We start from the raw sequence: 15,678 nt of genomic DNA on the forward strand, positions 1-15,678 counted from the left end.
AGTACAAACAAGTCCACTCACATTGGGCCACTATATTTAATTATGGTACAGCCAGTTTCAAGTGGTCTTTCTGAACACTGTAAGTGCCACATCTTGTGCTCATGTTGGCAATTTGTCAAACCAGTAATTGTAAACCCAAGTGTTTCGTAACTGGCTTGAATTTTTTAAAGTCTGGCAGCTGGGATGTCAGTCTGCCATTGTAGTTGTATCATATTGATGAATAGACTGTCACAGTTTATGGTTCTGTTGGTTTACGTTTGTGTGCATTGACCAATTTAGAATAATAATAATAATACATCTATGTATACATGATTACTCTGATATTCACAATAAAGTGCCTGGCAGAGGGTTCAATGAACCACCTTCAAGCTGTCTCTCTACCGTTCCACTCTTGAACGTTGCGCGTGAAAAATGAGCACTTAAATTTTTCTGTGTGAGCCCTGATTTCTCTTATTTTATCGTGATGATCATTTCTCCCTATGTAGATGGGTGCCAGCAGAATGTTTTCACAATCGGAAGAGAAAACTGGTGATTGAAATTTCATGAGAAGGACCCGTTGCAAAGAAAAACGCCTTTGTTTTAATGATTGCCACTCCAATTCTCATGTCATGTCTGTGGCACTATCTCCCCTACTTCCTGATAATACAAAACGAGCTTCCCTTTTTTGTACTTTTTTGATGTCATCTGTCAGTCCCATCTGATGCGGATCCCACACCACATAATAATACTCCAGAATAGGGCGGACAAGCATGGTGTAAGCAGTCTATTTAGTAGACCTGTTGTACCTTCTAATTGTTCTGCCAATGAATCGCTGACTTTGGTTGGCTCTACCCACAACATTATCTATGCGATCGTTCCAACTTACCGTATTTGTAATTGTAATCTCTAAGTATTTAGTTGAATTTACAGCCTTCATATTTGTGTGACTTATCGCATAATCGGAATTTAGCAGATTTCTTTTAGTACTCGTGTGAATAACTTCACACTTTTCTTTATTCAGGGTCAATTGCCACGTTTTCCACAATACAGATATCTTATCTAAATCATTTTGCAATTTGTTTTGGTCATCTGAAGACTTTACAAGATGGTAAATGACAGCACCATCTGCAAACAGTGTAAGACAGCTACTGAGATTGTCTCCTATGTCAGAAGTATAGATCACGAACAATAGAGGACCTATAACACTTCCTTGGAGAATGCCCGATATTATTTCTATTTTACTGTACGACTTTCCGTTTGTTATTATGAACTGTGACCTATCTGACAGGAAATCAGAAATCCAGTCGCACAACTGAGACACGTAGTTTGGTTAGAAGACGCTTGTGAGGAATGATGTCAAAAGCATTCTGGAAATTTAAAAATATGGAATCAATTTGACATCCCCTGTAGATAGCATTCATTACTTCACGAGTATAAAGAGCTAGTTATGTTTTGCGAAAACGATATTTTCTGAATCCGTGCTGACTACGTGTCAATAAATTGTTTTCTTCGAGGTTCTTCATAATGTTCGAATGCAGTATATGTTGCAAAATCCGACTTCAAATAGACGTGCCGGCCACTGTGGCCGAGTAGTTCTAGGTGCTTCAGTCTGGAAACCCGCGACCGCTATGGTCGCAGGTTCGAATCCTGCCTTGGGCATGGATGTGTGTGATTTCCTTAGTTTAGTTAGGTTTAAGTAGTTCTAAGTTCTAGGGGACTGATGACCTCAGATGTTGAGTCCCATAGTGCTCAGAGCCATTTTTTGAAATAGATGTTAGTGATATGGGCCTGTAATTCAACAGATTACTCTTACTTCCCTTTTTGGTTATTGGTGTGACTTGAGCAATTTTCTAGTCTTTAGGTATGGATCTTTCTGTGAGCGAGCGGTTGTATATAATTACTAAACATGGAGCTATTGTATCAGCGTGCTCTGAGAGGAACCTGACTGGTATACAATCTGAACTGGAAGCCTTGCTTTTATTAAGTGATATAAGCTGCTTTGCGACACTGAGGATATCTATTTCAATGTTTCTTATCTTGGCAGTTGTTATTGATTGGAATTCAGGAATATTTACTTGGTCTTCTTTGCTGCAGGAATTTTGGAAAATCGTGTTTAATAACTCTGCTTTAGTGGCACTGTCATCAATGACTTCACTGTTGTTACCGTTCAGTGAAGGTATTACATCTTGCCACTGGTGTGCTTTATGTGTGACAAGAATCTCTTTGGGTTTGCTGCCAGATTTAGAGACAGTTTCATTGTGGAAATTACTGAAAGCATCTTGCATTGAAGTACGCGCTGTATTTCAAACTTTAGCAAAACTTGGGAATTTTGCATTCTTTTGAATTTGGCATGCTTTTTTCACTGCTTCTGCAACACTGATCTGACCCATTTGTGTACAATATGGGATCAGTACCATCACTTACTAATTTATGTGGTAGGACGTTGTTATCAAGAGAAAGAAAACTGGCGTTCCACGGGTCACAGCATGGAATGTAAAATCCCTTAATCGGGCAGGTAGGTTAGAAAATGTAAAAAGAGAAACGGATAGGTTAAAGTTAGATATAGTGGGAATTAGTGAAGTTTGGTGGCAGGAGGAACAAGGCATTTGGTCAGGTGAATACAGGATCAAAAATACTAAATCAAATAGGGGTACTTCAGGAGTAGGTTTGGTAATGAATAAAAAAATAGGAATGTGGGTAAGCAACTACAAACAGCATAGAGAACGCATTATTTTGGCCAAGATAGATATGAAGCCCACACCTACCACAATAGTACAAGTTAATATGCCAACTAGCTCTGCAGATGACGTTGAGATTCATGAAATGTATGATGAGATAATAGAAATTATTCAGATAGTGAAGAGAAACGAAAATTTAATAGTCATGGGTGACTGAAATTTGACAGTAGTAAAAGGATGAGAAGGAAACGTAGTTGGTTAATATGGAATGGGGGTAAGGAATGAAAGAGGAAGCTGCCTGGTAGAATTTTGCACAGAACATAACTTAATTATAGCTAACACTTGGTTCAAGAATTATGAAAGAAGGTTGTATACATGGAAGAAACCTGGAGATGCTGAAAGGCTTCAGATAGATTATATGAGGGTAAGACAGAGATTTAGGAACTAGGTTTTAAATTGTAAAACATTTCCTGGAGCAGATGTGGACCCCGACCACAATCTATTGGTTATGAACTGTAGATTAAAACCGAAGAAACTGCAAAAAGGTGGGAATCCAAGGAGAAGGGACCTGGATAAACTGACAGAACCAGAGGTTGTAGAGAGTTTCAGGGAGAGCATTAGGGAACAATTGACAGGAACGGGGGAAAGAAATACAGTAGAAGAAGAATGGGTAGCTTTGAGAGATGAAATAGTGATGGTAGCAGAGGATCAAGTAGGTAAAAAGACGAGGTCTGATAGAAATCCTTGGGTAACAGAAGAGATATGGAATTTAATTGATAAAAGGAGGAAATACAAAAATGCAGTAAATGAAGCAGGCAAAAAGAAATACAAATGTCTCAAAAAATGAGATTAACAGGAAGTGCAAATTAGCTAAGCAGGGATGGCCAAAGTACAAATGTAAGGATGAAGAGTATACAACTAGGGGTAAGATAGACACTGCCTACAGGAAAATTAAAGAGTCCATTGGAGAAAAGAGAACCACTTGTATGAATATCAAGAGCTCAGATGGAAACCCAGTTGTAAGCAAAGAAGGGAAAGCAGAAAGGTGGAAGGACTATATAGAGGGCTTATACAAGGACAATACACTTGCGGACAATATTATGGAAATGGAAGAGGATGTAGATGAAGATGAAATGGGAGATATGATACTGCGTGAAGAGTTTGACAGAGCACTGAAAGACCTGAGTCGAAATAAGGCCCCGGGAGTAGACAACATTACATCAGAGCTACTGACGGCCTTAGGGGAGAGCCAGTCCTGACAAAACTCTACAATCTGATGAGCAAGATGTATGAAACAGGCGAAATACCCTCAGACTTCAAGAAGAATGTAATAATTCCAATCCCAAAGAAAGCGGTTGTTGACAGATGTGAAAATTACCGAACTATCAGTTTAATAAGTCACAGCTGCAAAATAGTAATGCGAGTTCTTTACAGACGAATGGAAAAACTGGTAGAAGCCAACCTCGGCAAAGATCAGTTTGGATTCTGCAGAAATGTTGGAACACGTGAGGCAACGACTTATCTTAGAAAATAGATTAAGGAAAGGCAAACCTACATTTCTAGCATTTGTACACTTAGAGAAAGCTTTTGACCATGTTGACTGGAACACTCTCTTTCAAATTCTAAAGGTGGCAGGGGTAAAATGCAGGGAGCAAAAGGCTATTTACAATTTGTACAGAAAGCAGATGCCCGTTATAAGAGTTGAGGGGTATGAAAGGGAAGCAATGGTTGGGAAGGGAGTGAGACAGGGTTGTAGCCTCTACCCGACGTTATTCAATGTTTATATTGAGCAAGCAGTAAAGGAAACAAAAGAAAAATTCGGAGTGGGTATTAAAGTCCATGGAGAAGAAATAAAAACGTTGAGGTTCTCTGATGACATTGCAATTCTGTCAGAGACAGCAAAGGACTTGCAAGAGCAGTTGAACGGAATGGGCAGTGTCTTGAAAGGAGGATATAAGATGAACATCAACAAAAGCAAAACGAGGATAATGGAATGTTGTCGAATTAAGTCGGGTGATGCTGAGGGAATTAGATTAGGAAATGAGACACTTGAAGCAGTAAAGGAGTTTTGCTATTTGGGGAGCAAAATAATTGATGATGGTCGAAGTAGAGAGGATATAAAATATGGACTGGCAATGGCGAGGAAAGTGTTTCTGAAGATGAGAAATTTGTTAGGATCGAGTATAGATTTAAATGTCAGAAAGTCGTTTCTGAAAGTACTTGTATGGAGTGTAGCCATGTATGGAAGTGAAACATGGACGATAAATAGTTTAGACAAGAAGAGAATAGAAACTTTCGAAATGTGGTGCTTCAGAAGAATATTGAAGATTATATGGGTAGATCACTTAACTAATGAGGAGTTGTTGAATAGAATTGGGGAGAAGAGAAATTTGTGGCAAAGCTCGACTAGAAGAAGGAATCGCTTGGTTGGACATATTCTGAGGCGTCAAGGGATCGCCAATTTAGTATTGGAATGCAGAGTGGAGGGTAAAAATCATAGAGGTGTAGACCAAGAGATGAATGTACTAAACAGATTCAGAAGGATGTAGGTTGCAGTTGGTACCGGGAAATGAAGAAGCTTGCACAGGACAGAGCAGCATGGAGAGCTGTAACAAATCAGCCTCTGGACTGAAGATAACAACAACAACAACAACAACAACAACAACATATATCTCTCAATTGTTGTCGATACTATTTTTTTGAAATCATTCCACATCTTTTCTACTCTTACTTGATAAGATCAGAAGAAATGCAGACTGTCTTATCAAGGCATTAAGAGCATTTTGTCAGGTTTTTTAAATAGATACACTTCGTTTTTTTTTTTTTTTTTTTTTTTTTTTTTTTTTTTTTTTTTTTTTTTTTTTTTTGTGTGTGTGTGTGTGTTACGGTATTCAGCGTAGCAGCTACTGCCTTGTGGTCACTAATCCCTGTATTCGTCACGATACTCACTGTTTGCCCAGGATTATTTGTTGCTAAGAGGTCAAGTATGCTTTCGCAAGCATTTACACTTCGAGCAGCCTCATGAACTAATTGTTCAAAATAATTTTCTGAGAAAGCATTCAGTACAATTTCAGATGACGTTATATGCCTGCTACCAGCTTTAAAAGTATAATTTTTCCAGCGTATCGGGGTAGATTAAAGTCACCACCAACTACAATTGTATGAGTCGGGTACCTATTTGAAATGAGGCTCAAGTTTTCTTTGAACAGTTCAGCAACTATATCTTCTGAGTCGGGGGCTGGTAAAATGACCCAATTAATAGTTCAGTCCGATTGTAAAGTATAACCTCTACTCAATCTATTTCGCAGGAACTATCTACTTCAATTTCACTACTAGGCAAACTACTTCTGGCAGCAGTAAATACCACAGCACCAATTGTATTGAATCTATCCTTTCTGAACACTGTTAGATTGTTAGAAAAAAATTATGCTGAACTTAGTTCCAGCTTTACCCAGCTTTCTGTATCTATAACTACGGGGGTTGAAGCTGAAGTAGTGGCAACTATTTATTCACGACCGATACAAGAAAGTTACATGTTTGCATCTGTTACTGCCCTTTAAAGTAGTCACCAGTGTTGTGTAGGACCCATTGCCAGCGATGTGGAAGGTGTAGTATACTGTTAGCAGAGCCTGTTCTGTGATGGTGTGAATGGAGCGGTCTACTGCCTGTCAAATCTCTGGAACAGTTCTGAAGCTAATGTCATGAAGTGGTTCCTTCTTCTTTGGAATCAAATCAAAGCTGCAAGGCCTTAAGTCCGGGAAATATGGTGGATGGTACAGTACTTCCCAGTCCCATCGACCGAACAGAGCAGCCACAGCTTGCGCTGTATGCACCCGCACATTGTCGTGCAAAATGATGGATGGATTGCTTCTTTTGCAAAGCTGGTCGCGGGTGATGCTCCAAAAAGGAACAGTAATACTGTGTGTTGACGGTCTGTCATGAAGGAATGTAACGCGTTAGGATAACACCATCACAGTCGTACCTGAGAATCACTATAATTTTAGACCGCACCATTGCAGAACAGGCTCTGCTAATGGTATACTACACCTTCCACATCACTGGCAACAGGTTCAACACAACGCTGGTGGCTACTTTGAAGGACAGTAGCAGGTGCAAACATGCAACTCTTTTGTATCGGTTGTGAATAAATAATTGCCACCCTCATGCTTGAGCTTCAGTGCTTTCTATTAGGGCTTGAAGCTCTGGTTCTTCCCCAACACAGCCATGACAATTAGCAACTACAACACCGATCGTTTCTACAAGTATACTTTATTCAACATTGAATGATTCATTGCAGGTTACAGTTTTTGATACATAGCACAATAATACATTCTTCTGAATACAGCATTGATTAACAAAAGAAATTGCAAATAAAATGGTTTGCTTAACACTATTTACATATTTTTTCGAAGCACTTCTTATTTTGCATGGAAGTATGGCGTGCTTTTAATGTGTAAAATGGATTTTGTAACAGGAATTTCTGTAGTTGAAATTTAAGCTTCATTGTGGATAGGGCCATAACTTCACTGGGTAATGCATTGAGTAACTTTAAACCTGCATGTAATGCACCCTTTTCATACAGTGTTGTTCTGTAGCTGCTGATGTAATTTTTTTTTCTTTATTTCTGATGTTGTATGCACCACAGATGATTCTTACAGCCGTTTTCTGAAGTAGCGATAGGTTATATTTAGATTTCCTTTGGTTGTTGCTCCCCATATATCTATTCTGTAATTTAGGTGAGCGGAAAATAGGGCATGATATGCAGTCTTTAGGAAACAGTCTTTGAAGAACTTGCTAATTATATTTATTGTGAATATATTCTTAGGCAACTTACCTGCTAGAGTATCAACATGTGTGTCCCGCTTTAGATTGCTTTGAATTGTTAAATTAAGGAATTTTGCACTAAAGTCTTTTTTTACCAATTTATTTATTTATTCTCGAGTCAGAAACATACAAATTTACAGTAGCCATACACATAAATAAATATGTATCTATATTCATCGATATGATGGTCAACTATGGTCCTGAAAAGGACAAAGATGATGTTTCTGGTGAAAGGATCAGCCGCCAGAGAAACCTGACGCCCAGGGTACACCTGATTGCAAGTCTTGTCTTGGTCGGAAATCGTTGCAATCTTCATGAAGGCTCCTTTCGTTTACCAATTCATTGCCTATGTATAGAAATTTCATCATTAAAACTACTATCGGTAAACTCCATGCGTCATGTTTTACTGCTGCTTACATTTAAGTGGCTTTCATTAAAGTACTGTACAATTTCATTTGTCATTTTATTACAATGGGTCTCTAGTTCATTAAAGTATTTCCTTTTACACACAATGGACGTATAATCTGCATACAGAACTATTTTGGAATTCTGAGTGCAATATTTTATGTCATTTACATAAATTAAAAACAGATGAGGACCCTATACTGAGCCCTGGGCACTCCATTTTTATATAAGTTATTTTGGATTTGTGAACATCTCTTTCAACTTTAAGCAGTACAAACTTTTTTGGGTTACTCATGCAAGATTTTATTATGTAATGAGAAGTGCTTCTGATTCCAATATTCCACGCTTTTCTAACAGGATTGTGACGCTCACACAGTTGAAAGCTTTCTCAACGTAGAGGTATATACCTGCAACATGTTGCTTGTCCTCGGCGTCACTTGTTATCTCTTCAATTAATTGAGCAGCTGCTGTGCTGGTTGATTTACATATTAAGAGACAATTTTGATTTTCAAGCATTAGGTAGTGCATCCAGAGAGAGCTTATAATTCTGCTGTATATGACTTTTTCAACTATTTGGAAAAGACTGGAAGTATTGAGGTGGGTCTGTAGTTTTAAATTTTGAGTTTGTCCCCTTTTTTAAAGATTGGTGTTACTTAAGCTTTTTAGTCTGTCTGGGAAGGTGCCTGTTTCTATTACATTATTTACTGCTACAGACACAGTTTGTCTGCATGCTTTTAATACATTAATACTGAGGCCATCATGCCTGTGAAATGGGAAGACTTTAGAGAGCTAATGATGTTGATTATTTCTTTGCAGTTTGTGGGGGCTGGATGTATGTTATGCTCAGATGGACTTCCTTTAAAATTATACTGCAGGTTGTTATTTTTGTCATTGATAGCTTCCCCCACTGAAGAAATATATTCATTGAATATGTTAGCAATTTCAAGTTCATCTTTTACTACCATCCCATTGTGGTCAGTATTAAATTCTATACAGCATATTCCCTGTCTGTTATAAAATAGTTTGTCACTCCCAAGACACCAGTGGTAACACTGTGTGAAGCCTGTATCAATAAAGGTTTATAATATTCATGATAAGTTTTGAAAACGTCGTTTAGCTTGAGATTCAGTCTATTATTCAACATCGCACTATGGAATAATTTTAAATTTTCCCTTGCTTCAATGACATCATTATTTTTCCAGATACTTCTGTTTATATTTTTAGTTCATTCAAGTTTTGTGGCTGTAAGGGGGCATGTGGCATCAAAACAATAGTAGAAGTCAGAAACGAAGCTCTCGTAGGGAAACCTATTGTTCTAAAAATCATGATATGTGTGCTAACGTGCAGGTCAGTCTGTTGATGTTGTCATTATACATAATTCTTTTTCTTACATATAGTTTCTTTTTAGTGGCAAAGGGCATCTCATTTGCCTCCAATTGAAGCTGTACTGCATTTTGATCAGAGATGGCTAGTTTTAGAATAGCTGCTCTGTAGGTAAGATGGGTCACATTTATTATTATATCATCCAGACATGTTTTGCTGTTACTAATCTCACTAGTTGTCTCATGGATAACTCACGTCAGACTGAATCTATGGAATAGAAGGTGTAGCTTTTTGGTGTTGGCATCAATCTGTATTTATATCCCCTTCTATTATAGTATTTACATGGGTGTTTAATACAAAAAATGTACAGTCCGTATATATCAGCAAGTCAGAGAGATTTTTGAAAAATGTATCCATACATGGCCCGGGTGACGTATACACACTGACAATTGCCGTATTTTCTCTGCTGCCCCATTTTAGATTTATTGCAGCAAATTCTGTGATTCCTTTTGCGCAGAATGTACAGGGTGACACAGAAAATTGGGAACATTTCCACATTCCAATAAAACAAGAAGCGATGAAGGAAAGAAATTGCATTCATAGTAATTGAAATCTTACAACTTTGCCAGTTACGAAAAATAGATGGCATTTCTCATTTTTTAGAAATTATATCCTTTAGATTGCGTCATTATGTACGAATACATTCGAGAAATCTGCTGTTGAGATTACTCATTGACTGCTGCAATATCACAGCTGGGATACTGTGAATTGCATCCCAAACACTCTGTTTTAACTCATCCTGGGTTCTTGGTCGAGTCGTGTAGACTTTGCTCTCGACGTAACCTCACAAGAAAAAATCACAAACGGGTAAATCTGGTCATGTAGGTCGCCAGGGAATGTTACTGAATTGTGCGATCACACGGTTGCCAAACAATTCTCGCCCATATGCCATTGATTACCGTGCAGTGTGTGATGTCACTCCGTCCTGTTGAAACCAGGAAAGTAGTTCAGTGCAGGCGTAACGAAAGTTCATGACATTCCACGTAACAGTAATGGAATCAGTGGCCAGATAAACCACCAAAACATGCCTTATTTGCCTCTTGACATTCCCTGTTGGCTTCCTATGGTGGAACGTCGTCATCCATGGAGTCACTACTAACGTCGATATTAAAGCCATTTCAGATAATTCTAGACGAGTAAGATTTACACTAAATTTTTTACTTACCTTCTTTTCTCACACAGTTTGCTTGCATTCTTCTTGTCTAAGGTTCTGATTCTTGAAGCAGAAATTTTCACATTTTAGGTTCTCATTGATGTAAAAAATGTTGAAAAATGCCTGCACAGAATTTTCTTTCTTTTTGGAATTTATTTGCTTCACATTTTACTATATCACACTGTCTTTTGAATTTTCACGTTAACAAAGCCGAAATTACATTGTTCCTCCAAAATACAGAAACACGTCTGATCACATGAGAGGCATGCCCACTACTATCTTCTCACCCTGTGGTAATAACAATATTCCAAATGGTTTATAAATTTTTTTGACAAATGAATTTCTATTAATTTATAAATGAATCCTGAAATAAACATAATAAACAGTTCTAAATTGAGTAATTAACAATAGGAATTTTAACTGTGCCAAATATTTCATACGAGGGCATTTCAAAAAGTAAAGATACAATGGCTCGCAGTCCTTAAATAGAACATTTATTTAGAAAACGTCAGTTACATCTTTTTAACTGGATTATTTGTTATTTTTCGACATAATCACCCCTGTTATCCAAACATTAGTTAAGTCAATCTTTTGTATCCCACAGTCATAGAAGGTTGCCGCCTGTTATCGGAACCACATTTCAACTTCATCTTTGATCTCTTCGACGTGGAATGATTTTCCACCAAGATGTGACTTCAGGTAACGGAAGACACGGAAGTCGGTGGGCGCAATGTCCGGGCTGTATGGCGGATGGTCCAATACGTCCCCTTTGAATTGTTTGAGTAGTGTTTTGGTTAGGAGCGCTGTGTGAGGCCGAGCATTCTCCTGCGTTGCCCTTTGAGGACGTTTCAAAGTCTGGCAATATGCAGCAGCATTAATTGTCGTTCCAGGAGGCATAAATTCCAACAGAAAAATGCCTTGTCTGTCCCAAAAAACAGAAGCCATGATTTTCTTCCCTGATATCGATGTTTTGCATTACTTAGCTTTTGGTGAATTCGAATGGCGCCATTGCATCGATTGTTGCTTGGATTTAGGTGTATGGTGATAAACCCATGTCTCGCCATCTGTCACGATGTTATCAAGGAACTCATCACCTGCTTCAGCATAGCGTGTGAGGAAGTCGAGTGCAAAGCCCATCCTTTTCTTTTTGTGTTCTTCCGCTAACAGTTTTGGAACCCAGTGCGCACACAGTTTCCTGTACCCTAACTTGACAGTAACAACGTCATAAACAGTTGTCATTGACACGTCCGGTATGATCTGAAGCAATTCTTTCAATGTGAGAAGTCTATCCGCAGAAATTGCTTCCTCCGTTCTCCGAAGAAGGGCATCAGAGATCACAGATGGCCGACCTGTTCTTTGTTCGTCACGAACATCGGTCCTACCTTCAGAGAAATGACCACACCATTTCATTACATTATGTAGATTCATAATGTTCCCATTAACAGAAACAATTTCTTTGTGAATATCCGCTGGTCGCTGACCTTTTGCACGAAGAAAATGTTTGACGGAGCGCACTTCGCATTTGGCGGGATTCTGAATCGGCGCAGCCATTTTAAACGTGACCTACTCCAACCAGAAGCAACGTCCATCAGTACCCCTCCTCAATGCAGCACTCCGTGAAGAATGGGCAGCCATTCCCCTGGAAACCTTTCAGCACCTGATTGAACATACGTGGTATGTGTTTTATTCATCTCATTACGTACAATTTTCAAATCATTTGATTTGATGTACAGGAGACATGTCAAGGTTTTTTTAAGAGAAATACAAAAGTTTACATTATATTTTACATTTCTAAGTTACAGCTACACATGTACATAAAATAATACATGTAATACAATCCCTGTGTTCAGATTGTGAAGCTATCCTCAATGAATTCATCGACAGAATAATAACACTTTTCCACCAGAAGAGTAAAGAGCAATATTTTCAATGAACCAATCTCCATTTTAAATATATGCCTGTAAGAATGGAAGCTGTCATCAAGGCTAAAGGTGGGCCATCGCCATATTGGATTCCAGCATTACTGATAGAGGGCACCACGAACTTATAAGTCATTTTCAGCCAGGTGTCCTGGTACTTTTGATCATATGGTGTAAGTTCTATTGTAATCCTCCAGATGATATCTGTAGATGGCATTAGTTTGAAGACAGCAAATGTCTTTGCAAAGGGAAGAGTGTGGGACAACGAAGAGTGACTGCGGAACAATGTGAATCAGTGAGAGAGTCTTCCATACAGAGATGTTTAACAAACTCAAGTGGCAGACTCTGCAAGAGAAGCGCTCTGCATCGTGGTGTAGCTTGCTGTCCAGGTTTCGAGAGGGTGCGTTTCTGGATGAGGTATCGAATATATTGCTTCCCCCTACTTATACCTCCCGAGGAGATCACGAATGTAAAATTAGAGAGATTAGAGCGCGCACGGAGGCTTTCCTGCAGTCGTTCTTCCCGCGAACCATACGCGACTGGAACAGGAAAGGTAAGTAATGACAGTGGCACGTTAAGTGCCCTCCGCCACACACCGTTGGGTGGCTTGGGAAGTATAAATGTAGATGTAGATGTAGCCCCGAAACGTCAGTGTGGAAGGCTGGTGTTGAATTAACAGTTCCAGTGAAGTCTGTGTGGAAACTTCTAACGAGACACTTACAACTATAGCCTTATCATTTGCAATTGTTACAAGCTCTATACTCCTCAGACTGGGGTTTATATGCTAACATTGCAAACAAAATGCTGTTTCATGATGGTGAGAATTTTCCGGATTGTGACTTCTTCAGTGATGAATTGACACTTCACCTAAGTGGAAATGTGAACACACAGAAGATGTGCATCTGGGGATCAGTTATATGTGCACGAGATTGTGCAGCCATAAGAAGGCTCCCCTAAATTGAATGTGACTCTTGCCACGACAGTAACTCTTGCGAGAACAGTAACTGTGACAAGGACAGTTACAGATATCACTTCATATATGACTTATTCAGTTGAAAAATTGAACATGTTACTTTGAAATAAAAACAGTAGAAGTCATATTTCTTTGTCATATTGTGACTTTAGCATTTAACATGCTTCTGTAACAATGGCTAAACTCGTCCAGTCCTGTGTTAAACAGTGAAGCTTATTTCATCTACATTCAGAATTATCCATTACAACAGTCTTTGCACCTTAATGTAACTTCCAATTACTGATAATTGAAAACTGTTCATTTTGAAATAATAATTAAATCGAGACCCTAAGCTGTCGACAGGCGTTGATATACAACAGTGGGGACAGGTGAAAATGTGTGTCGCAACCGGGACTCGAAACAGGGAACTTTTGCTGACATGGCAGATGCTCTATCCATCTGAGCCATCGAAGGCACAGAGGATAGTGCGACTGCAGGGATTTATCCCTCGCACATTCCCCGTGAGACCCACATTCCCAGCTTAACGTCCACACACTTCATTTGTAGTGCCCTTGCCCATTACACTCATTACTCGTGGCATACAATCTTACCGAGTGTGCATCCAGCACAGGAGGAGGAGGTCAATGGCTGGTTAGCCTTAACTATACGAAAATGGTATCTGTTCTTTCAGACATGTCCGAAAGGACACATGAAGATGGTAATCTTCATATACTGTTCATTTTCATTATGCACAAAAGTTACTGATTCAGAAACACAGTACAGTAAATATCAAAAGTAATCCCACACACCTCTACATGAATTAACTGAATTACTCAAACACTTATCTCCTATGAACTGAAGTAACACTTTCGACTCTTAATCATCGTTTCTAGCAAATTCTGCATACTATTTTCTCAGCAACACAACTGTGGTTGTCTGCGTTGTGCTGAAGTCCAACAATGGCCTTACATCCACTCTGACTTAGTATATAAGCAGTAGTGCTGCAGCATTTTTGACATTATACAGCAAAACACCACCACTTCCAGGAAAAAAATAGGCTTTCAGCCTCAAAAATTCCAGAGCCAGCTGTAAGAAAAGAGTACAATAGCACTACATCATAACATAAAAGCTAGCAGTGCCCTTAGAAGTTATACAGAACAAATAGTGTATTAAAAAGACATTATAAGATGAATGTCAGCAAAAGTAAAGCAAGTGTATTGGCTTGTAGTTGAATTAAATTAGGCGGTGCTGAGGGAATTTGATTAGAAACTGAGGCACTAAAAATAACAATTGTTCCATTGTTTGAGGCACTAAAAATATTAGACAAGTTCTATTATTTGTGCAGACCAAGGTGGAGGGGATATAAAATGCTCACTGGATTTAGCAATGCAAGAATTTTTCAAAATGATGCATTTGTTAATATTTTATGTAAATTTAAATGTCAAGAAGTCTTTTCTGATTGTCTGGGTTGTTCCTTTTTACAGATGTGTAATGTGGATGATGGAACATAAGCATTTTAAATGTCGTGATACAAAAGAATACTGAAGATTTGGTGGGTATACCGAACAACTAATGAGGAGATACTGAAACGAACTAGGGAAAAGAAAGAAACTTTTGGCAAAACCTGACTAGAAGAAACAATTAGTTAATGGGACACACAGTAAGACATTCGGTTATTCGAGGAAGTGTCGGAAGTAAAAATTGTAGGGAGAGGGAGAGACTGAGGCTTTACTGCAGTAAGCAGGTTCAAATGGATGGAGGTTGCAGTAGTTTTGTGGTGATGAAGGGGCTTCCACGGAGCAGACAAGTGTGGAGAGCTGTGCCAGAACCTCATTCAGGCCGAAAACTACAATCATTTATTCTCCATTTGTTGATACTTGTGTTGTGGTTACTTCTTAGAACACATGGTTTACATAATATTGTTAAGGGTTTTGCTAGCATAAGCAAGAATACTCAGTCATGGATTTCATATTTATTTAAAAGCTAAAACATCTTTGTGGTATTAGCACAGCTCCACACAGGCTGGTATTACAATATCTTTGTCAAATATCTTTGTAAACGAAATTTGATGGTGTAATAGGAAACTTTGTCAAATGTTGTCAAATATTTGATCAAATCTAGGGCCTCACTATAGATTTGATCAAAGAAGTCGCTTGTCTTCTGTTCACTGCAATGTGATATGTTACCACGTGGAGCGCCTAGCATCGGTGCAGCGTTCTGTCATCTGTAGTGCGTTTGTAAACATGACGGGAAAATACAATTGGTGTGTGGCATCTACCACAGAATTAAGAGAGATGTATGAAGCTGAGGGAATTAGATTAGGAATGAGGCACTTAAAGTAATTTTGCTATTTGGGGAGCAAAATAACTGATGATGGTTGAAGTA

This window comes from Schistocerca piceifrons, chromosome 11 (assembly GCF_021461385.2).
Source record: "Schistocerca piceifrons isolate TAMUIC-IGC-003096 chromosome 11, iqSchPice1.1, whole genome shotgun sequence".
NCBI classification, from domain to species: domain Eukaryota; kingdom Metazoa; phylum Arthropoda; class Insecta; order Orthoptera; family Acrididae; genus Schistocerca; species Schistocerca piceifrons.